The sequence below is a fragment of the Chiloscyllium punctatum genome, chromosome 18 (assembly GCF_047496795.1).
Source record: "Chiloscyllium punctatum isolate Juve2018m chromosome 18, sChiPun1.3, whole genome shotgun sequence".
Lineage (NCBI taxonomy): Eukaryota > Metazoa > Chordata > Chondrichthyes > Orectolobiformes > Hemiscylliidae > Chiloscyllium > Chiloscyllium punctatum.
Window position 1 is genome coordinate 77,119,431 of NC_092756.1, and position 23,585 is coordinate 77,143,015.

Consider the following 23,585-nt stretch of genomic DNA (forward strand, 5'->3'; position numbering starts at 1 on the left):
AGTATAAGCCTGTGAGCGTGTGTTTATGGGTGTGAGTGTGTGTGTTTGTGTCTGAGTGTCTTTGTGTGTGTGTGTGTGTGTGTGTGTCTGTATGTGTGTGCGTGTCTGTGTGTGTGTGTCTGTGTGTGTGTGTGTGTCTGTTGTGTGTGTCTGTGTGTGCGTCTGTCTTTGCGAGAGTGTATAGTGTAGTGGGGTCCCCTGAAGTGTGACATGAGCCCAAGGTCCCAGTTAAGGCCATCCCCATGTGGATCGAACTTGGCTATCAGCCTCTGGTCGGCCACTTTGTGTCGATGTGTATCCCGAAGTCTCCCTTGGAGGATGGTCACCCGAAGCTCTGAGGGTGAATGTCCCTGACTGCTGAAGTGTTCCCTGACTGGGAGGGGACACCGTGTCTGGTGATTGTTGCACGGTGTCCGTTCATCTGTTGTCATAGCGCCTGTGCAGCAAAGTCGTCTTGTTCAAACTTGTACGTGAAAATATTGGCATCTTGGTGAGGAAGTTAAAATGAACAAAGAGGGGTCAGTTACATGCTTTGCTTCTCTTTCAGGACACATTGGGGACTCAAGGGTTAAACGTTCCACTCCCAAAGGACTTACTGCAGTATCAAGGGAAAGCCTGTCCTCTTACAATACAGACAGAACATCTCAGTCAGGGGGGAGGCTGACTGTATCTCAGAAATAGAGCCGAGTGGAGCCACAAATGGGGATTCCCCCTGTAGTCCTGGACAGAGGGATTTGCCCTTTCCACACAAAACTGCTAGCCTTGGCCACAACCCTGTTAAACTGCCTCCCACTCCCATTGTCTTCCTTCCCCTCCATATTAGCATAGGGATGTGAATCCCCCATTTCCAGCAGGCAAAACCCTTCTGTTATCATCTCTTCCCATCAACACATCACCGTGAAGAATATGATAATGAGCTTCTGTAATCTATTCACACGTTAGCACAGGACATCGCTGTTCATCGGGCTTTGTAAATTGATAATTACCTGCTTTAAACTATGTTTAATCCAATCGCCCATGTGACTGATAACCCTTTTGTTTAATTCCTATAAAAGATACTGTCTCTGTGTGTAGGGCAGAGATTCATGGAGAAGTGTCATTCCAAGTAGACTCATGGCGACCTTTGGGGACATATTGAATCTCTCACCAACTGTCCGATAATAAAGCATCCACCATTGTACAGAAACCTGTGTCGTCCGGATTTGTGGAACAACGTGGACCGGCACGAGGGGTCACAGTTTGAAGATATTGGGAGAAAGGTATAGAGGGAATGTCAGAGGAAGGTTCTTTACGCAGAGAGTTGTGGATGCATGGAATGTGTTGCCAGTGGTGGTGGTGGAAGCAGAGTCATTCGGGACATTGAAGCGACTGCTGGACATGCACATGGAGAGCAGTGAATTGAGGGGTGTGGAGGGGAAGTTATTTTATTTTACATTAGGATTAATCCTCGGCACAACATTGTGGGGCCAAAGAGCTTATTCTGTGCCGTGCTTTTCCATGTTCTATGTTCTAAAATATACATCAACAACAGTACTCTGTTAAAAATCACTGTGCCTACATTGAGCTTATGCAAATGATGTGTAAAAGAAACTTACACAAGGTAATTCCAGGATTTGGGAGATCTTGGGTGAATTGTCTGAAAGAGACAGCACAGCCACAGTGGGCTGAATGTCCGCTAAGATTCTGTTGAATTGTCCTCAATGCAGCTTTTTGCAACATCTCCACTTCCTCCTTCCCCAGTAACTGCAAATATCTTGAAATTGCTGCACACAATAACATTGAGCCCTTTTCCTTCTGTTCCATTTGCCTCAAACTGTGGGTCTGCAAAGTTGGAGTTGAGTTGATTTCTCGACTGGGAGAAAGTGAGCACTGCAGATGTGAGAGATCAGAGTCAAACTGTGTGGTGCTGGAAAAGTACAGCTGGTCAGGTGGCATCCGAGGAGCAGGGGAGTCAATGTTTCGAGTATAAGCTCTTCAGGCCGATGCTCGAAATGTCGACTCTCCTGCTCCTCGGACGCTGTCTGACCGGCTGTGATTTCTCAAATGTCCGTCTGGGGCCAAATGGGAGGCAAGATCAATTTATCAAGCAGCGAACAATTTAGCATGAAATGGAAGGGGTAAAAAAACAATCAGGAAGGATATAAATCTCAGAAAAACACACTATGAGAGGACTCGGAGCAGTATGCAAAGGCTGCCATTTTTACCACTGACATATCGCGCCAGTGGCCTAATGGATAAGGCACTGGCCTCCTAAGCCAGGGATTGTGGGTTCAAGTCCCATCTGGGGTGTTAGCCATTTAACCCCTGTCTTCATGACTGACCTTTGTCCGAGGTCAAGTCGATTTCTCATCTCCCCAAGAAAAGTCCCCAGGTCTGTATTGGGTTGGTGGGAAATTGTGACAGAAAAATACAGAATTTTCAGGGTATGCACCATATGGGGGTGAATTCCCAGAAAGAGACAGCACAGTCACAATGGCTGAAAACCTGACACTTCTGCAAAATACAACCCTCAGTCTGGTTGGAACTGTTTCTTCTTGAATCTTTCTAACTCTTTGATCTTCGTTTCACTGTTCTCTGGAGTTGATAGCCGCTGTTTAATTTAGTTTGGCCAATTTTTGATCAGGTCAAATTTCTCCAGCTGAGGATCAATTGAGAATGCCTGATTTTGTTGCCATGGACAAGTGACCACACAGGATTGAGATCAGCTGCACAGTGAAGGTTTCAACAAATCAAAACCCCAAATAAGACTTGAGCCCACAATCTCTGGTTCAGGAAGTTTGTGTCTTACCCATGAGATCACTGGGGCTCCAACAGATAGAGCTACCAATCTATGGACAAACTAACTTCTGTTTTGGTTGTGTTGGTGTCAGTCTAAGCTATATTCAGTCAATGTTACCAGCTGAACCCCAGATTACCTGCATGTTTGGTATTTATGATGATGTTAGCACTGCTGCCTCACAGTGCCAGAGACCCGGGTTCAATTCCCGCCCCAGGCGACTGACTGTGTGGAGTTTGCACATTCTCCCCGTGTCTGCGTGGGTTTCCCCCGGGTGCTCCGGTTTCCTCCCACAGTCCAAAGATGTGCTGGGTTAGGTGAATTGACCATACTAAATTGCCCATAGTGTTAGGTTAGGGGTATGGGTGGGTTGCGCTTCGGCGGGCTTGTTGGGCCGAAGGGCCTGTTTCCACACTGTAATGTAATGTAATCTTATCTAATCTCAATGGAAATGATTGAAATCTGGGTGTTCAAGGTTGGAACTGATGGGGCTGTGGCTATACATTTGGGCCCTTACCTTTCTTAGTCAAGGTATTGAATACAATTGCAAGGAGGCTATGATGGAGATGTGAGGTCGTTAGGCCATCGTTGGAGTACTTGAATTGCCACATCCACAGATTGGACAAACATTTGTGGGAAGGCAACTGCTGAAAATCACCAGCCCCTGAGTCAGAGTCGGGGTTCACCAACAGCTTTTATTGTCCAAGGTAATCCCGGAGCTCCGGGGAGAGAGCAGCACCAACAGCACAGTGGTCAGCTGTGATTCTTCTCTCAACCTGGAGCACATGGTCAAGATCCTGTGATACATTTTGTGATAGAATAGGTCAGTGATGAGGTTATTGTCTCTGTAACATGGCTTGTTTATTGTAAACATTGCAGAATCCTTGATCGTTTCGGTGCAGTTATTGTCAGTTCCAGCGTGGCCTTTGTTAATTTCAGTGCAGTTGTTGTCAGTTTCAGCGTCTGCGCGGAGGTCCGTTGCTGTAGTAATGGGCGCTAGTCGATCTTCCTGAGAAGGCCGATTACTGCAGCCCTGACTATTATCACTCTGTATTGAGGCTGTATCTAACAGTTAGCATTTCTATCAAAGGTGTTGTCTGACCCAGACCCTTCGGCGGGCAGTGTATGTTATTCATGTGCATTGTCTCTCCCATCCGCCTTAAACTAATCAACTCGGTTGTGAGTGCATTGTGCTGGCATTCTGGTGGCCCTAGGCAGTGTCTGTGTTTGCTCTGCTGTCTCTCTCCATATTGTGGTCCGGCGGCCATCTTGTGTGCCAAGTGGCCAACTTATGGCTCAGTGGCCATCTTGTGTGTCCGTGTACCTAGTGTCAACCTGCCCTGTGCCATCTCCCACTTCACTTTGTGGTCAACGGTATTAACTGGAACAATCGATGCTGGGTCATTGGAATCTCCTTCCTGTCCCGATTTTGGGCTGGCTCTCTTCCACAAAATGTGGTCTCGCAAGTTCGGGCAGATCTTCTCTCTCTCCAGATATTTGTTTATTTACAAATATACTTTATTCATGAAAAATCAAATAGAAATGCAGACAAAGGGTCTAAACCAGTTGTGTACAGTCTATGCAGAGAGAAAAGAACCAACAAAACACTGGAATTTTGACATTTCTCAAAGTTCTGTGTCGTTAAAAAAGCACAGCATTTTGTACTTGGACAGGAACCGATCTCTGTTCATTGTCAGGCACCAAGAGAGTCTGAGAACTGAAAGGACGATGTGATCATTTGTCAGAAAGACCTGAGACTGTGTTGTTTCCCTGTTACACCTTGGCAGCAGCTGCCCGAACCTTTAGTGTATCCCTCAGTGTGTCATTATAGATCTTGGAAAATGCTCGGCTGTAGCACTCGTTTAAGATCAACTATTCCCAGTAGAGGATTGGCACTGAGTTTTTGTGGTTTAATGGGGAAGACTGTAGCTTCTGATGTAGTGGATTGGAGGTTCAAATCCCTTTTGGGGTGTTGACTTTTTAAGCCTGGTCTTTGTGGTGGCTGATTTTCATCCCATATCAACTCCATCTCAATCCAAATTGACTGGATTTTTCAACTGCAAATATCTTGAAAGTGGTGCACAAAATTACATTGAGCCCTTTGCTATTTTCCTGTCTGCTCCATTTTCCTCAGACTTGAGTTGTGCAAAGTTGGAGTTTGGTGGATTTCTTGTCTGTCCATTTGGGGAGAAATGGGAGGTAAGATCAATTTTATAAAGCAGCCAATGATTTAGCATGAGATGGAAGGGGGAACAACCAATCAGTGTGAGTATAAAACTTAGAGAAGAACACAATATGAGATGTTCAGGGTGCAGTATTTACAGGCTGCCATTTAGTTTTGTCAATGTGGCCTCTGTGGTCAAATGGATAAGGCACCGGCCTTCTCAGACTGGGATTCTGAGTTCAAGTCCTATCTGGGATGGCTAACTTATAAGCCTTGTCTCCACGGCTGATCTTCTTTGTCTGATATCAAGTCGATTTCTCATCTCCCCTGGAAACGTCCCCAGGTGTTTGGTGGGATGTTGTGTCAGAAAAATACAGAACTTTGTGGGGTCTGCAGGATATGGGGCTAAATCACCCCTCTCTCTATGTCGGACTTGGAGAGATCAGTCAAAAGTGTCGTCTTTTTTTGAATAAAATCTCTAACTTGAAATAAACGAAAGAGGTCCCTGTTCGGTAGCTTGTGTTTCTGTGCTAACTAATCGAAGGACATCATTGTGTCTCCCTCAAACAAATCACCCACGCAAGACACACCCCTAACTGCCCAATGTTTGGATCCTGAATCTATTATCCCCTGTTGAAAACCCGGCATACCCGGTGTAAGAGAAGATGTCTTGCCAAAATTGCCTTCCCTCTGCCGAATTGCCCTCCGTGCTTTAACAGTATCGATAACTATTGGGTTATGCCAATATTCCCTAACTGTCCTCATTTTGTCCAAACACAGCAAGTGAGTAAGGGGTCACCTTAGTCTGGGAGGTTTCAATATCTAACCATATTGAAAGAGGGTCCCCACAAGCCCAATCACTCATGTAGGATAAAAGTGAGCTTAGTTGGTAGCTTTTAATGTCTGGGAGATCCACTCCCCCCAATCTGTGAGACAATTGCAGTTTAGCTCATTTAATGAGGGGCCACTGACGATGTCAAATAAAGGGGCTGAACCAGCCGTTCAGTCTCCTGAATGTTTGCTTATCGAAAATCAGGGGGAGCATCCATATAGGGTATAGTAAACGAGGGAGAATATTCATCTTAATAAACACTATCCGACCCAACCACGAGACCAGAAGCACCTCCATCTTTGAAGGTCTTGTTTGATTTTGTCAAATAATTAAACAAAACTGGCTTTGAACAGCCGATTCAGAACTGGAGTAATGAACATGCTCAAATACACAAAACCCCCCTGTGACCATTTAAATGGGAATCGATATTCACCCTCAAGACTTAACACTTTCATAAGACCACCCATAGGCATAGTCTCTGATTTTGAAAGATTAATCTTGTCCCCCAAAAAGGTACCAGACACACAGATGCATGCTAACAGGCGAGGTACACAAACTGCTGGATTTGACGAAAGAATGAGGACATCGTCCACATACAATAAACTCTGATGTAAATTTGACCCCCCGTCTGGAGCTGATATATTGGGATCCCTATGAGTGGCCCCCACCAATGATTCAATCCTCACTGTAAAAAGCAGTGGGGAAAGGGAACAGACCTGTCGGCTGACCCAAAAAATGTTAAAATTGCTTGATCACACCCTGTTGGTGATGATTGCAGTGAGAGGGTCATTGTGGAGAACCTTTACCCATCTTATAAAAACTTCGCCCAAAACAAACCGCTCCAGAGTATAGAAAAGGTACGCCCTCTCAACTCGGTCAAGGGTCTTCTCTGTATCTAGAGAAATCACCAATCCCTATATTGACTGTTGTTGACACACTTGAATTACATTAAGCAGCCTCCTAACATTATTGGAGGATCTGCGGCCCTTTATGAAGCCCGTCTGGTCCTCTTTAACAATAGAAGGTAACACAGTCTCCAGCCTGAACACAAGGGTCTTGGAGAGGATTTTAAAGTTCACATTTAAGAGTGAAATGGGCCTGTAAGAAGCACAGTCCCCCGGGACCTTCCCTTTTTTAAGAATAAGCGAAATATTGGCCTCTCTCAGAGATGGCGGGAGACAATCATGGCTGTATGAGTCATTAAACATGTTGAACATCGGGCCTGACAATATGTTTGTAAATTCCTTCTAGAATTCGCTGGGAAGTCCATCAGGACCGGGTGCCTTTCCACTCTGAAGCTGCTTCACACCCTCCTGCACCTCTTGCTCTGATAAGGGGACATTGAGAAAAGACTCTTGTTCGGGGGTCACACCCGGGAGCTCCAGATCCTTGAATAAAGCCTCCATTTTGGCCCGCCCCCTCCTCACAAACCTCAGACTGGTCTAACTTAGAGTAAAATCTCTGGAATGACACATTAATCTTTTTGGAGTCACACGTTCGGTTCCCAGACCCTTCCCTAATCACCGTAATGGCTTGAGGGGCTCTCCTTTTCCTAGCGAGATATGCTAAGTATTTACCAGACCTGTCACCATGATCATATAACCTTTGATTTGCAAAACTAAGCTTGTTCTTTGCTGTCTGCGTGAGCAAGAATTCAATGCAGACCGCAGCGCCGTAATCCTCTGTAACTTGACCAACGAGGGCCTGTCAAAGTAGGCCTTCTCAGCTGCCTTCAACAGTGCCTCGAGGAGACGTTGCTGCTCACCCTTCTGCCGCCTCCTACTGGCAGTTTAGGAAATAACTGACCCACTGGCATAGGCTTTGGCAATTTCCAAAAGGAAGGATGGGCTACTAACCGAGTATGAGTTAATGTCTAGGAACGCCCAAAATTCCCGAGACAAATGCTCCACAAACGTATTATCCTTGAGGATAAAGGGATCCATTTGCCAGTGCCTTGGACCCACTGTAACGTCCTTAATCTTAACCAACAGGGACACTGGAGTGTGATCAGAGGTGGTAATATTACCGATCGTACAAGCTGCCACCAAGTCCAGGGTTGCCACGGGGATTAGAAAAAAATCAATCCTGGTGTAACATCTGTGTGGATTGTAAAAGAAAACTATAAAATCCCTGCCTGTAGGGTGGAGACACCTCCAGATCTCCACCAACCCTCACTCCACACACAGATCCACTAATTGTTTAGTTTGTACAGAGGGTATCGGGGGGCCTTTGGAACCTCTGTACTGTGGGATCCATGAGACAGTTAAAATCTCCCCCTATAATGATATGCCAGGACTCTAGACTGATCAATTTAGAAAATGCATCTAGCAAACTGTTGTTGGGATGAGCTGGAGGGCAATAAACATTTAAAACACCATCTTCTTCTCCATTGAGCAAGGCTATAAGAATTTCAAACGTCCTGTGTGTGTCTTTAACACACTCTAGTAACTTAAATGGGAGATTCCTCCTCACCAATACAGCCACTCCCCTCCTTCTGGGATTAAATGATGTGAAGTAAACCCGATCAAAGCCATTCTTCTGTAGTTTCAAATGCTCCATGTCATCCAAGTACATCTCATGTAACAAAGGAATATCCACTTTCTCCTTTCTAAGACTCAAAAGTACCTTCTTCCTCTTAATTGGTGAGTGACTTCCCTTGACATTCCAGGTTCACCATTTAATCAAGTCATTAGACATAACATTCTGCAGTAACATTTAAAATCCAGAGTGGAGGAACACGAACCACAAATCACTGAGCCTTAATGTCGTATGATCCATCAAATATAAAAACTACATAAACTGAAACCACGACATTTAACAAACCTACAAAACTATCAAAGATTAAAAGCAATACAAACCACCATATAAAGTGCCAATGGTGCTGAATAGGGGAACTCACCTCCTGCCCAAAGGGGGCAACTACCCATCTCAAACTGCCCATAAGTGGGCATCTAGCCATCCCAACCATTTTCCCTCCTTCTAGCTAGAGCCGTACCACAAACACAAGAAGAATAGAAAGTAAATATACCATAGAATAGCAATATGAATAAAGAAAAAAAACATTTAAGATCGATGGGGTAAATACCCCACCCATCCTCTGGTATAACTTCACTTAGAAATTGAAAGTACACATCTCAACCGCCACCAAACACAGTTTAAACCGGATTATTACCAATCGGGAAAACAAGGAAAAGAAAGCTCCAACTGGACTTACTCGTTTTTTTTAAAAAAACAACAAAGACATAACCAAACAACACTATTTGTAGATACTAAATTGTTCAGATTCGGTTAATTTGTCCACAAAGTCTCTTGCCTTCTCCGATGTATCAAAGAGATGTACGGATCCATGTAAGGTTATCGGAGCACCGCCGGATACCTCAGAGAGTACTGGATCCCAAACTCCCTCAGTCTTCTCTTGGCAGAAACATTATCCATCAGGGGGCGGGAATTAAACAGCCAGGGCTGACAAAGGAAGTCAGGAAATGTATCATAGGGAAAGAGAGAGGCTACAAAGTGGCCAAGAGCACTGGGAAATCAGAAGATTGGGTGTATGAACAGCTGAGGATCATGGGATTGTATTGATTAGATTTCGAAGGTTGAGGGGAGATCTAATACAAATTTACTAGATAATGCATGACTTAGAAAGGGTGGATGCTGGGAATGTGTTTCCATCAGGACCCATTGGCACAGCCTGAGAATTAGAGGGGGTCAATTTAGAACGGAAATGAGGAGATATCTCTTCAGGCAGAGAGTGGTGGGCCTGTGGAATTCATTGCTGTGGAGCGCAGCAGAGGGCAGGACGTTAATTGTCTTCAGGGCAGAGATTGATAAATTCTTGATCACGCAAGGAATTAAGGGTGAACGATGAGAGTGCCACAAAGTGGCGTTGAAATGCCCATCATTCACCACTGAATGGCGGGGTGGACCCGATGGGCTGAATGGCCTGACTTCCATTCCTATGTCTTAGGCTCATCATCGTAAGGTTTTCTTTTCTGGTTTCCCACCGCTGAGGAGTCCTGGAAAGGCATGAGCTTAGAGCCCTCGTAAATTAGGGCCTTCAGATCCTTCCCCTGGATTAGACTACCTACAGTGTGGAAACAGGTAACACTCTGGGCAATTTAACATGGCCAATTCACCTTTGTACTGTGGGGGGAAACCAGGGCAATGTGCAAACTCCACACAGGCAGTTATCTAAGGCTGGAATTGAACCTGGGACCCAGGTATTGTGAGGCAGCAGTGCTAACCACTGAGTCACCTGATTCCAGGAGCTGCCGCAATTCTCTCCTTAGCTCTGTCGTTCATGCAGTTTTTGAGCAAAGTAAAATGTAGTTCTGCAAATACAAATTCACCCCACAAACTTATATGTGCCTGTGTGTGTATGTGTGTGTGTGTGTGTGTGTGTGCATGTGCGTATGTGTGTGCGTGTGTGTGTGTGCATGTGTCTGCATATGTGTGTGTGTGTGCGTGTGCGTATGTGTGTGTGTGTGCGTATGTGTGTGCGTGTGTGTGTGTCTGTGTGCGCGTGTGTGTGTTTGTGTGTGCGTGTGTTTGTGTGTGTGTGTGCGTGTGCGTATGTATGTGTGTACGTGTGTGTGTGCATGTGTGTGTGTATGTGTGTGTGTCTTTGTATGTGTGTGCGTATGTGTGTGCGTGTGTGTGTGTGCACGTGTGCGTATGTGTGTGCGTGTGTGTGCGCGTGTATGTGTGTGCGTGTGTGCGTGTGTGTGTGCGTGTGTGTGTATGTGTGTGTGTGCGTGTGCGTATGTGTGTGTGTGCGTGTGCATATGTGTGTGCGTGCGCGTATGCGTATGTGTGTGCGTGTGTGTGCGTGTGTTTGTGTGTCTGTGCATGTGTGTGTGCGTGTGCGTATGTGTGTGTGTGCATGTGTGTGTGTTTGTGTGTGTGCGTATGTGTGTGTGTGAGTGCATGTACGTATGTGTGTGCATGCGTGTGTGCGTGTGCGTATGTGTGTGCGTGCGTGTGTGTATGTGTGTGTGTGCGTGTGCGTGTGCGTGTGTGTGCGTGTGTTTGTGTGTGTGCGTGTGTGTATATGGGGTGGGGAGGTGGGGCTGTTCTGTGTGTCAACAGACAGGAGTGTTCCCTCCCAGTCAGAGAACACTTCAGCAATTCGGGACATTCGACCTCGGACCTTCCTCCAAGGGGGACTTCGGGACAGGCAACAATGAAAAGTGGCCGAGCAGAGGCTGATCACCAAGTTTGGGAACAATGGAGATGGCCTCAACTGGGACATTACAGGTGACCCCATTCACCTACACACACACACACACACACACACACACACACACACACACACACACACACTCACACACACACACACACACACATACACACACACACATACACACATACACACACCCACACACATACACATACACACACATACACACATACACACACAAACACACACACATACACACACACACAAACACAAACACACACATACACATACGCATACACACATATACACACACATACACACAAACATATACACACACACACACAAACACACACATACACATACACATTAACACATGCACATACACATACACATGCACAACATACACACACATATACACAGACACACACCCATACACAGACATACACACACACATACACACACATACAGATACAATACACACATACACGCACACACACACACATACACATACACACACAGACACGCACACACATATACATATACACACTCATAGATACACACACAAACATACATACACACACATACACACCCACACACACACACCCACACACACAAACACACACATGCATACACACATATACACACACATACACACACACATTTACACACACACATACATACACACATATACATAAACACACCCACATACACACACATACATATACACACACATACATGCACACACATACACACAGACATATACACATACATACACAACCACACACATACATAAATATATTAACACACACGCATATAATCACACATACGCACACACACATACACACACATGCACATCCATACACACACATACACACCTACACTCATATACACACATATACACATACACACACACATATACACACACACATACACACCCACACACACATATACACACACACATATGAACACACACACGTACACACACATTCATCTACACACACACATACACACACATACACAGCCACACACACATATACACACACACATACGCACACACTCATATACACACACTCATATACACACACACATGTTATTTTGTGTGATGAACTTGTACTTACAAAATTACATTTTACTTTGCTCAAAAACTGTATGAATCATGTGAGATGCTGTAAATCTGTTTATTAGATTAGAATCAGTCTGACCATTGTGGCACAGACAGTCTCACACAGGGGAGCTCACACCTTCAATACATCATCTGGGCCGACACGACACCAATTGTTAAAGTTCACTTGAGAATGTAACTTTTGATAAAAGTTTTGCAATTTACATATGAAAGAACGAAAACTAACCAGGCCATTCTAAAAGATGAGAGACTTACCAAACAATCCAGGTCTTTCTCAAGATACAATTTCAGTTGCATCACACTGTAAACATTTGCTATAAATTCTGTGTCCTGCAATCTTATTCTCCACAACCACCTGATGAAGGAGCAGTGCTCCGAAACCTAGTGCTTCCACATGTTCAACTCTAACCTGGTGTTGTGTGATTTTTAAATCTGTCATTCACCCATCTCCTGACGGTTGAGCATACATCTCAAGGTCAGGACAGCGGCCCTCCGCAGGGATACAAATCGACTCCTTCTTTGGTCGCTCCACCATGGATCTCTCTGATGACTGTTCCCGTTCGTTGGTTGGCTCATTGGGATCATTGCTGACATCTTGGAAGAATTGCTGGAGTCTCATTGCTCTGATGAATTCCTCACAACTTTACTCAAGTATTCTTGTTGGTGATGGGGACAAAGGGAGACTAAATTTGATTTGCGTTTCAACTTGATTTTATTAACAAAGTACTGAAACACTTTGTAACATCATTTGGAAATGCATACAAAGGTTCTAAATCAGTTGTGTACAGTCTATGCAGAGAGAAAAGAACCAACAAACCATTGGAATATTGACATTTCTCAAACCTTCTGTATCGTTGTGGAAAGAAAGGCATTTTGTACTTGGGCAGGAAATGATCTCTGTTCATTGTCAGGCACCAAGAGGGTCTGAGAACTGAAAGGACGATGTGATCATTCGTCAGAAAGACCTGAGACTGTGTTGTTTCCCTGTTACACCTTGGCAGCAGCTGCCTGAACCTTTAGTGCGTCCCTCAGTGTGTTGTCACAGATCTGGGAGTGTGCTTGGCTGTCACACTCATTTGAGGCCAACTGTTTCCAGTGGTCTGCCAATATAGTGCCCTCGTGGCCTAATGGCGATGGCACTGGCCTCTGAAATCTGGGATTTCAGGGATTTCATTTTTAAGCCTGTCTTTGCAGTGGCTGATTTTCATCCCATGTCAACTTCATCTCAATCCAAATTGACTGGGGTTTTTAACTACTCTGTTAAAAATCATTGTGCCTGTGTTGAGATTATGGCAAATGCTGTTTAGTATTCTCCAGTCCTCTGGGAATTCTCCTGTGACTATAAAGAATACAAATATTTTGTACAAATCCGTAAAAATTTCCACACCGGCCTGTCTAGAATATCAATATACAAGACTCACCATCAACTATTTCATAGAGTCATAGAGATGTACAGCATGGAAACAGACCCTTCGGTCCAACTCGTCCATGCCGACCCCATATCCTAATCTAATCCCGTCCCATTCGCCCACACTGGGCCCATATCCCTCTCGACCCTTCCTATCCATATCAGTGAGCAGTGTAGGTTTCTTCCCTCCCGCCCTCCTGACCATGTACTCACTTTCTTTGTCTGCCTTTAATCCTTTTAAAAGTGCTGATGTTTTGAGGTTTTTTCTCCAAAGTTGCATAATAAAACAGTAATTGGTGCTCCTGGAATTTGAGGAAATCACCCTCAACACCTAAAATGCCTCATAAAAGGGGCAGCTCTTACAGTCACAACTTTTTCCCGTCCTCCATCTTGGACTACCCAGAATCCTTTGGAAATACCAATGCAGTTTATTCATTAAGAACCTCACCCACTTCCTCCGGCTCCATGTGTAAATTCCCTCCCTTGCCAAGAGAGGACATACTCTTTCTCTGGCGACCTGTTGCTTGTTATCCCTCTGTAAAATGCCTTGGAGGTTCCTTAATCCTGTTTTCCATAAACATCGCATGGTCTCTTCAAATTCTCTATTTCCTAGTTTGAGTTCATTCCTGTTATCTCCAGGGCTCTGTCTGTCTTCAGTTTCTTGAACCTTACTTATACCTTCTTCCTCTTTCTGCCTAAGACTTAACATCATAACACGTCTGAACAGGTCAACGAAATATATCGACAGGAACCATCGACAGCATCAACCTGCATTTATTGAGTTATCTTTCAAAACCAGTTCAGTGCAATTGAAATACTGTGTGGTATCACTCACTGTAATAAACACTCTCCTTGAATAAGGTGAAGAGAAAGTCATGGCAAATAATAAAATTACCAAAATTATGCATGACAATGGTTCGTAAATATATGTTTATAAATTACTCTACAGATACTTATAGAAATTAAATAAGGAGGAACAAATATCATCGACAATTAACCATACACTTCGCAATATTTCACTTTCACTGTAGAATTGTAGTTTTAAGATCAAAGTTTTTCTGAAGTTGATCAGATCTCACCCCATTTAATACTTATCCTTTATACCTTTCTCCCCAAACTTGAGGTGAGAATTCATATGTTTCAGAGGATTGCCTTATTTGATGAGCTGTTCCTTGATATATAATAAGTACAATCCCACAGACTTTGTCATGATTGCACCTTGTCTAAAGTCTGAATCAAATCATTCAATAGCAGACAATTCCCAAGAATGAGCAAAAGTCCCATTCAATGTTTTCAAGTCTCCATTCTCCTTACATAAAAAAATTATACACAAGTTAAATACCACAAGTGCTGGAAATCTGCAATAAAATAAGGAAATATTGAAATGCAGGTCAGGGAGCATCTATGGAGAGAAACACAATTATCAATTTGCAATATTCATTTTGTTTTTTTCAGCAGATGCTTGCAAACCTGAGAGTTTCAACACTTACTGTTTATATTCCTAATGTCGATCATGCCCTTGGAGTGATTAATGTGAATGGAATGTTAAATATATCACTGAGATGTTCTGGTGAAGGGCATTGTTTTGTAAATACATGGAGCCCTTACAAAGAGAGGCTGGTGTGAGAATTGTTCCCCACGTTATTACAGTTCCAGACAGATACCCCAAATTGTTAAGCTCCCAGGTGAGCAGGGATGAAATGGTTTCCTTTCTTCATTTACCTGGATCCTTGGTTGGTCACTAACAGGTTAATTTGAAAAGGGACCCTTTCTTGTGGATGTCTTCCTCACAAACCAATTGAATTGGTGTTTAAAAGTATCCAATTAAACCTGGATATGTTGAATTAACAAAAGAGTGAATCTATTCAGATCAGAATGTAACTCACATACACACAGATTAGGAAGAGAAGGAGTTGCAGGTAGATAGCACAGTGAAGAAGGCATTTGATCCACTTACCTTTATTAGTCAGTGCATTGAGTATAGGAATTGGGATGTTGGGTTGTGGCTGTACAGTGTATTGGTTCGGCCACCTTTTGGAATACTGTGTTCAATTCTGGTTTCCCTGCGATAGAAAGAAGTTGTAAAACTTGCAAGCGTTCAGAAAAGATTTACAAGGGTGTTGCAAGGGTTACAGGGTTTGTGCTATCGGGGGAGGAGGAATAGACTGAGGCTATTTTCACTGGAGTGTTGGAGGCTGAAGGGTGGCCTTATAGAGGTTTATAAAATCATGAGGGACATGGATAGGGTGAATAGCTTCAGTCTTTTCCCCAGGGTGGGGGAGTACAAAAACAGAGGACATCGGTTTACAGTGAGAAGAATAATAACCCACTGGGCTATAGCCTGGTGTTGTGTGATTTTTAACTTTGTCCACCCCAGTCTAACACCGGCTCCTCCAAAACATTTAAAAGGCATCTGGATGGGGGTATATGAACAGGGTGGGTTTAGAGGGATATTGGCCAAATGCTGGCAAGTCGGACTAGATTCATTCAGGATATCAGGTCGGCATAGACGGGTTGGACCAAAGGGTCTGTTTCCGTGCTGTATAACTCTAAGACTCTGTACCATTTAAAAGGCAGCTGGATGGGGACATGAATAAGAAGGCTTCAGAGGGATATGGACCAAATGCTGGTTTGTGGGACTAGATAACTTTCGGATATCTGGTTGGCATGGACGAGTTGGAGCGAAGGATCTGTCCAACTCTGTGTCTCTGTAAGTGTAAGCTTTCTTGGGAGATTTTGACTTTTGTTACAGAGCCTTTTTGAATGACTGGGACATTTTAATTTGTGCTTGTTTGGTTTAATTGGTTTCTTTTAATTTGTTTTCAGAGTCGTGTAAGGAGACTTCTGAAAAGTAGGCTGTCAGTAGGTTAGAAGACGGAATAGGTTATGCTGCATTCTGCAATTACAGCGATGATGATGTGCCAAGTGTCATACTTCAACTGGCTTGGCATTGATTTATTGGTTAATACTCTTAGCCATTGATGTTATAACATCTTCAGTTGAGAGTGAAAGCATATATCTTGGGAGGATATTTAATTGCTCTAAAGATACCACGTATCTGAAAGTTCCCTGTAGTTAATAGATCAATGGGACAGGAATTACCTATTACATCACAAAGTAAGTCTGTTTCTCTCTGCTGAACTTCTACTCAGCTAAAGATTGACTCTGCCTGTTGTGTGACATGGCTTTTAATTTCCACTGATCAACCAGATGAACATTAGTAACATAATGTCCCGATATAGGGCTGGTTCTCTTCCACAAAAGGGGGTCTCGCAAGTTCGGGCAGATCTTTCTACTGAGACAGGAAACGATTTCTCTTCATTCTGAGGCACCAAGAGGGTCTGAGAAATGAAGGGACGATGTCATAACTGGTCAGAAAGGCCTTAGACAGTGTTCTTTAACTGTTACACCTTGACAGCAGCTGCTCCATACTTTAGTGTGTCCCTCAACATGTCATCCTCGATCTTGGAACATGTTCAGCTGTAGCAGTTGTTTGAGGTCAACACTTTCCAGAGAGAGTGTGCTGTGGGAGCCCTAGGGGCCGAATGGATAAGGCCCTGGATTCCCTCCGCTGGTAATTGTGGGTTCAAGTCCCATCTGGGGGGCTTGGGTTTTCAGCCTGGGCTTTGTTGCTGATTTTCATTCCATGTCAACTTCATCTCAATCCATGCTGACTGAATTTTTCATCGACAGTACTCTGTTAAAAATCACTGTGCCTCCGTTGAGATTATGGCAAATCATGTGACATAGAGACTTGCACAAGGTAATTCCAGGATTTGGGAGATCTTGGGGTGAATTGTCTGAAAGAGACAGCACAGCCACAATGGGCTGAATGCCCGCTAAGATTCTGTTGATTTGTCCTCAATGCAGCTTTTTGCAACGTCTCCACTTACTCCTTCCCCAGTAACTGCAAATATCTTGAAAGTGCTGCACACAATAACATTGAGCCCTTTTCCTTCTCCTGTCTGCTCCATTTGCCTCAAACTGTGGGTCTGCAAAGTTGGAGTTGAGTTGATTTCTCGACTGGGAGAAAGTGAGCACTGCAGATGTGAGAGATCAGAGTCAAACTGTGTGGTGCTGGAAAAGTACAGCTGGTCAGGCGGCATCCGAGGAGCAGGGGAGTCAATGTTTCGAGTATAAGCTCTTCAGGCCCATGCTCGAAATGTCGACTCTCCTGCTCCTCGGACGCTGTCTGACCGGCTGTGATTTCTCAAATGTCCGTCTGGGGCCAAATGGGAGGGGAGATCAGTTTATCAAGCAGCCGACAATTTAGCATGAAATGGAAGGTGTAAAAAACAATCAATAAGAGTAGAAAACTCAGAAAAAAACAATATGACAGGGCAGGGTTCAGTATTTAAAGGTTGCCATTTGACCTTGATGGGTGTATCCCCAGTGGCCAAATGGATGAGGCACTAACTTCCTAACCCAGGGGTTTTGGGTTCAAGTCCCATCTTGGATGTCTGATTATTTTTGGCTTGTTCACTGTCAACGTTATTTCTAATTGACTTTGGAGAAATCACCCTTGTCTGCTTTCAGCTGATGGGAAGTGGTGCCCAACATGTTCTTGCTCAAGATTTTCGGTGATCTGCAGGATGGGGGGTGAATCGTCTGAAAGAGACAGCACAGTCACAATGGCTGAAAACCTGCTGAGATTCTCCTGGGGATGGCATGGTGGCTCATGGGTAACACTGCTGCCTCACACCATCAGGGACCTGGCTTTGATCCCTCCCTTGGGTGTCCGTTTGTGTAGAGTTTCCAAGTTGGCTCCGTGGTTAGCACTGCTGTCTCATAGCACCAGGGACCGAGGTTCAATTTCAGCCTCTGGTGACAGTTTGTGTGGATTTTGCACTTTCTCCCCGTGTCTGTGTGGGTTTCCTCCAGGTGCTCCAGTTTCCTCCCACAAGTAAATTAGCCATGCAAAATTGCCCAGACTGTTCAGGGATAGGAAGTTTGGGTACATTTGTCAGGAGGACATGTTGGGGAGTGAGTCTGGGTGAACTTGTTGGGCCAAATGGCCTGTTTCCACACTGTATGGAATCTATGAGAAAGACATTTGGACAGGTACATGACAGGAAATGCTTCTGTGGATGTGGACCAAGTGGAGGCAGGTGCAATTAGTTTTAAAGTTAACGTCTCCATGACACTGCCCCTTCACTTTGGGAGAGGAGTACACCAAGGCTGCCCCATGTCCGGCCAGCTGGATTCCCTGTGCGTGGAGCCTTTCCTGTGCCTCTTATGGAGGAGGTTGTCGGGGCTGGTTCTGCGCGGTGCGGGCACAGGGGTGGTCATCTCGGCCTACGCTGACCACGTGCTCCTCCCTTTCACTGACCCTGCTGACCTGGGGAGGATGTGTGAGTGCCAGGCCTTGTATTCAGCGGCCTCTTCCACCAGGATCAACTGGGCCCAATATTCCAGACGACCGGTCAGTCCCAGGTGGGTGGTGTCTCTGCCGGAGGAGTTACGGGGGTTCAGCTGGAGTACCACCATCTCCTCGACCTGGGGGTCTACCTCAGCCCGGCTGAGGAATCCTGGCCGGGGAACTGGCAGGAGCTGGAGGCCAAAGTCTCCCCTCGCCTAGGCCTCTGTACAGGACTGCTCCGAGTGCTGTCTCACAGGAGTCGAGTGTTGGTCATAAACCAGCTGGTGCCTGCCATGCTGTGGTACCGGCTGGTCACTTTGGTCCCTCCTCGTGGTTTTGTCACTGACATCCAGAGAATGTTGGTTCACTTCTTCTGGGACAAAAAGATGCACTGGGTCACTGCGCAGGTCCTGAGTCTCCATATTGAGGAGGGCGGTCAGTCGCTGGTGTGCGTTCACACCCAGGTAGCGACGTTCCACCTTCAGACCTTGCAGCGATACCTTTACATTGAGCCTCCCCCTCGGCGGGGTGCCCTGGTGACGTATTTTTTCCACCAGGTGCGTAACCTCAACTACGAGACTCAGCTCCAGTTCAGCGACCGTGATGGTTTGGAGGTCACTCTCAGGACACTGCCTGTCTTTTACCAGGACCTGCTCACGGTCTGGAACATGGTCGAATCGCGTCACGCCTACCCTCCGGCAGGAGTAACGGCTGTCGTCAGGGAGACGTTGCTCAGGAATCCGCACCTCCGTACTCGTGGGTTCGAGTGACTGTCGGAGGGGAGGGCCGTGACTGTGAGGGTGACCAGGGTCGGGGACGTGCTGGATGGTGGGGTCCTGGGCTGGACGCTGCCGCAGGATATAGCGAGCAGGGCAGCGGTAGACGTCCGGTACGTGGCCACCACCATCGGACACCTTAAAACGACGGTGCTCAGACCCCACGTAGTGCCCCAGTTGGAGGATGCTCAGATGTGCGGTGGGATCCCGTCTGCACTCACTCCTGCCCGGACGGAATTTCACATTGGCCCCAGGGTCCTGTACTTCCTGCAGGAGCCTGTCCCCCACAACCTGCGCTGTCTCCGGAGTTTTAGTTTTGTCCCTTTCAGGGGTGTATCACAGAGGGCCCTGTACAGACTGCTGCTGCACACCCTCATCCACCTCCCGGACACACCCTTGCGTGCCCATTTACCACCAGGCGGTGGGGACCATCCCCAGTGAAGGGCTCTCTACATGGGAGTCCTCCCACTTTCTCACGGGGATCTGGGGTGGAGGGTATTGCACGCGGCAGTCTGCAGATTGTGGTGGTTCACGGACTCCCAGCCCAACTGCTTGTTCTGTGGTGCTGTGGAGTCCATGGAACAGGGCGCTTGCACTCCCTTTTTAGCTTTCTGGGAAACCTTCTCCTCCGTTTCTGGTTGGACTTCAGCCCCACACTCCCCATCATTGGGCACCCAGTGCCGAGGGGGGAGGGTTGGTCAGAGGATCTCCTCGTGGGTCTGCTCCTGGGCCTGGCCAAACTGGTTGTTCGGGTCAATCGCCTGACCCTCTTCTATGGTTACGTTTGAGCCCGGGTGTCCCTGGAGGAGGAGCACGCAGTGTCTCCCAACATCCTTGAACTGTTCAGAGAGTGCCCTCCCCCTCACTGTTTGGTCACACAGCATTGCCCTTTGATGCTTGTCACTGGCCACTCGGGTGTTTCCTTTATTCCTGGTGGTGGGAATTGAATAAAGATTTGTACATCTGTTTTCTTTCACTGTGTCTCACACCTGCACACACACAACATGGGGGCTGGGGAAAATATAAGCACTACCACAGTTAGGCAGCAGTGCGGGGGTAAAGAGAAAAACATATATAACCAGGAGATTTAGAATCCCTTCAGTCCAGGGCACTGACTCTGTGCTGGCTGAGCCACAGTCAGTGTGTTCGTGCAAAACAAAACAAAACTTAAAAGCTGCCATTTTACCATCACACATGTAGCCCCAGTGGCCTAATGGATAAGGCACTGGCCTTCTAAGCCAGGGATTGTGGGTTCCAATCCCATCTGGGGTGCCTGCCGTTGTAACCCTTTACTTCGTCTGAGGTCAAGTCTATTGCTCATGTCATCTGGAAAAGTCCCCAGGTTGGTGTTGGTGGTGGAGGATATGCAGGAGAGTGGGGTGAATCGTCTGAAAGAGACAGCACAGTCACAGCTGAGATTCTCCTGGGGATGGTATGGTAGCTCAGTGGGTAGCACTGCTGCCTCACAGTGTCAGGGACCTGGCTTTGATTCCTCACTTGGGTGTCTGTTTGTGTCGAGTTTGCACATTCTCTCCATGGGGTGCTTTGGTTTCCTCCCACAGTCCAAAAGATGTGCAGGTTTGGTGGATTGGCTTTGGGGAATGCAGGGTGAGAGGATAGGGGTTGGGCCTGGGTGGAATGCTCTTCAGTGGGTAAGTGTGGATGTGATGGTCTGAATGGCTCGCTCCCACCCCACTCTTGGGCTTCTCTGAATAAGTTTGGAGCAGATGGTCAAGGTCAAGGCCCAGTCAAGGATTCGCGAAGGGACTGGCAACCAGGTGTGTGTTCCTACCCTACTTTCCCCTGATCTTCCAGAATCTTCAGCAGGTTTTCAGCCATTGTGACTGTCCTGTCTCTTTCAGGGAATTCAGCCTTAATCCTGCAGATCCCCAAAAGACTTGCGTAAGGTCACATGGGACACCACATCCCATCAACTGAATGCAGACATGGGGATGTTTGCGAAGTGGATTAAAGATAATCAACAGATCAAGAAGAGTCCAACACCCCAGATGGGACTTGAACCCACAATCCCTGCCTTAGGAGGATAATGCCTTATCCATTTCACCAGTGGGGCTGCATGGTTAAAGCAGACATAGCAGCCTTTAAATACTGCATCCTGACATCTCATCGTGTGTTTTTCGAAGTTTTATACTCTCACTGCACTCTGGAGATCCAATATGGCGGTGATCTCGGACGATCATGTTGCAGAGCTCCGCGCCACAGCACAAGGGGGAAGAATTTCTATCCTGCACAATCCAGACCATCGCGATATCCTGGGACTCTGAAAAGGTGGTGGAGTCCCAGGACATTGCGAAAAATCAACTTACCTGCGTTTGCATCGTCCAGCGATGTTGAAGAAGGGAGGAGCAGTATCCGGGGCCAGGCCCCCGGCCCAGCCTGCAGGATCCTCGGTTCCTGCTCAAGTACAAAATGCCTTTTTGTTCACAACGATACAGAAGCTTTGAGAAATGTCAACATTCCAATGTTTTGTTGGTTCTTATCTCTCTGCATAGACTGTACACAACTGATTTAGTATAAAGGAAAGCATACCAAACGCCTTCTTCACTATCCTATCGATCCCCAACTCTACTTTCAAGGAGCTATGAACCTACACTCTAAGGTCTCTTTGTTCACCAACACTCCCTGGGACATTCCCATTAAGTCTATAAGCCCAGCTAAGATTTGCTTTCCCAAAATGCAGCACCTCACATTGATCTAAATTAAACTCCACCCATCACTCCTCAGCTCATCGGCCCTTCTAATCAAGATCCCGTTGTAATCTGAGGGAACCTTCTTTGCTGTCCACTACACCTCCAATTTTGGTGTCATCTGCAAACTTACTAATGATGCCTCATAATGATACTAACCTCTATATAAATGACAGAAAGTAGTGGACCCAGCACTGATTCTTGTGGCACTCCATTGGTCACAGGGCTACAGTCTGAAAAACAACCCTCCAACACCATCCTCTGTCTCCTACCTTTGAGCCAGTTCTGTATCCAAATAGCTAGTTCTCCCTGTATTCCATGAGATCTAACCTTGCTGATCAGCCTCCCATGGGGAACCTTGTCGAACGCCTTACTGAAGTCCACATAGATCACATCCACTGCTTTGCCCTCATCAATCCTCTTTGTGACTTTTTCAGAAAACTCAATCATGTTTTTGAGTCATGATTTCTCCAGCATTTTCCCTGTTTCAGATTTCCAGCATTCACAGCATTTAACTTTTTTTGGTGAGCTTGCCATTTCACTTGGCAATGAAAAACGTTTTGTGATTTACACATGAAAGAACTGAAACCAACCTGGTCATTCTAAAAGATGAGAGACTTCACACACAATCCACATTTTTTTCAATATATAATTTCAGTGACATCACACTGTAAACTTTTGCCATAAATTCTGTGTCTTACAATCTTATACTCCACAACCACCTGACGAAGCAGCAGCGCTCCGAAAGCTCGTACTTTGAGATAAACCTGTTGGACTACAACCTGGTGTTGTCTGATTTTTAATGATGATTATTCGAAACTTGCACAAGATAATTACAGGAATTGGGAGATCTTGGGATGAATTGTCTGAAAGAGACAGCACAGCCAGAATGGGCTGAATGTCTGCTATGATTCTGGTGATTTGTCCTCAATGCAGCTGTTTGCAACATCTCCACTTACTCCTTCCCCACTAACTGCAAATATCTTCAAGGTGCTGCACAAAATAACATTGAGCCCTTTGCTATTTTCTTGTCTGCTCCATATTCCTCAGACTTGAGTTGTGCAACATTGGAGTTTGGTTAATTTCTCATCTGTCCGTTTGGGGACAAATGGGAAGTGAGATTGATTAATCAAGCAGCCAACAATTTAGCATGAGATGGTAGGGGTCAAAAACAATCAGTGAGAGGTGAACACTCAGCAACACACAGTATGAGAGGTCGGGTGCAGTACATAAAGGCTGTGATTTCCCACCCGTTGTGTG

At 45.7% G+C, this 23,585-nt stretch overlaps 2 non-coding genes across 2 annotated transcripts; both read left to right on the top strand.

Moving 5' to 3' along the window:
• The first annotated feature begins 2,216 nt into the window (after positions 1-2,216).
• On the top strand, positions 2,217-2,289 carry trnar-ccu (transfer RNA arginine (anticodon CCU)). The gene has a single exon. It is a non-coding gene; the product is annotated as a tRNA-Arg (tRNA).
• An 18,527-nt stretch (positions 2,290-20,816) lies between these two features.
• Positions 20,817-20,889, top strand: trnar-ucu (transfer RNA arginine (anticodon UCU)). The gene has a single exon. It is a non-coding gene; the product is annotated as a tRNA-Arg (tRNA).
• Positions 20,890-23,585: the final 2,696 nt, after the last annotated feature.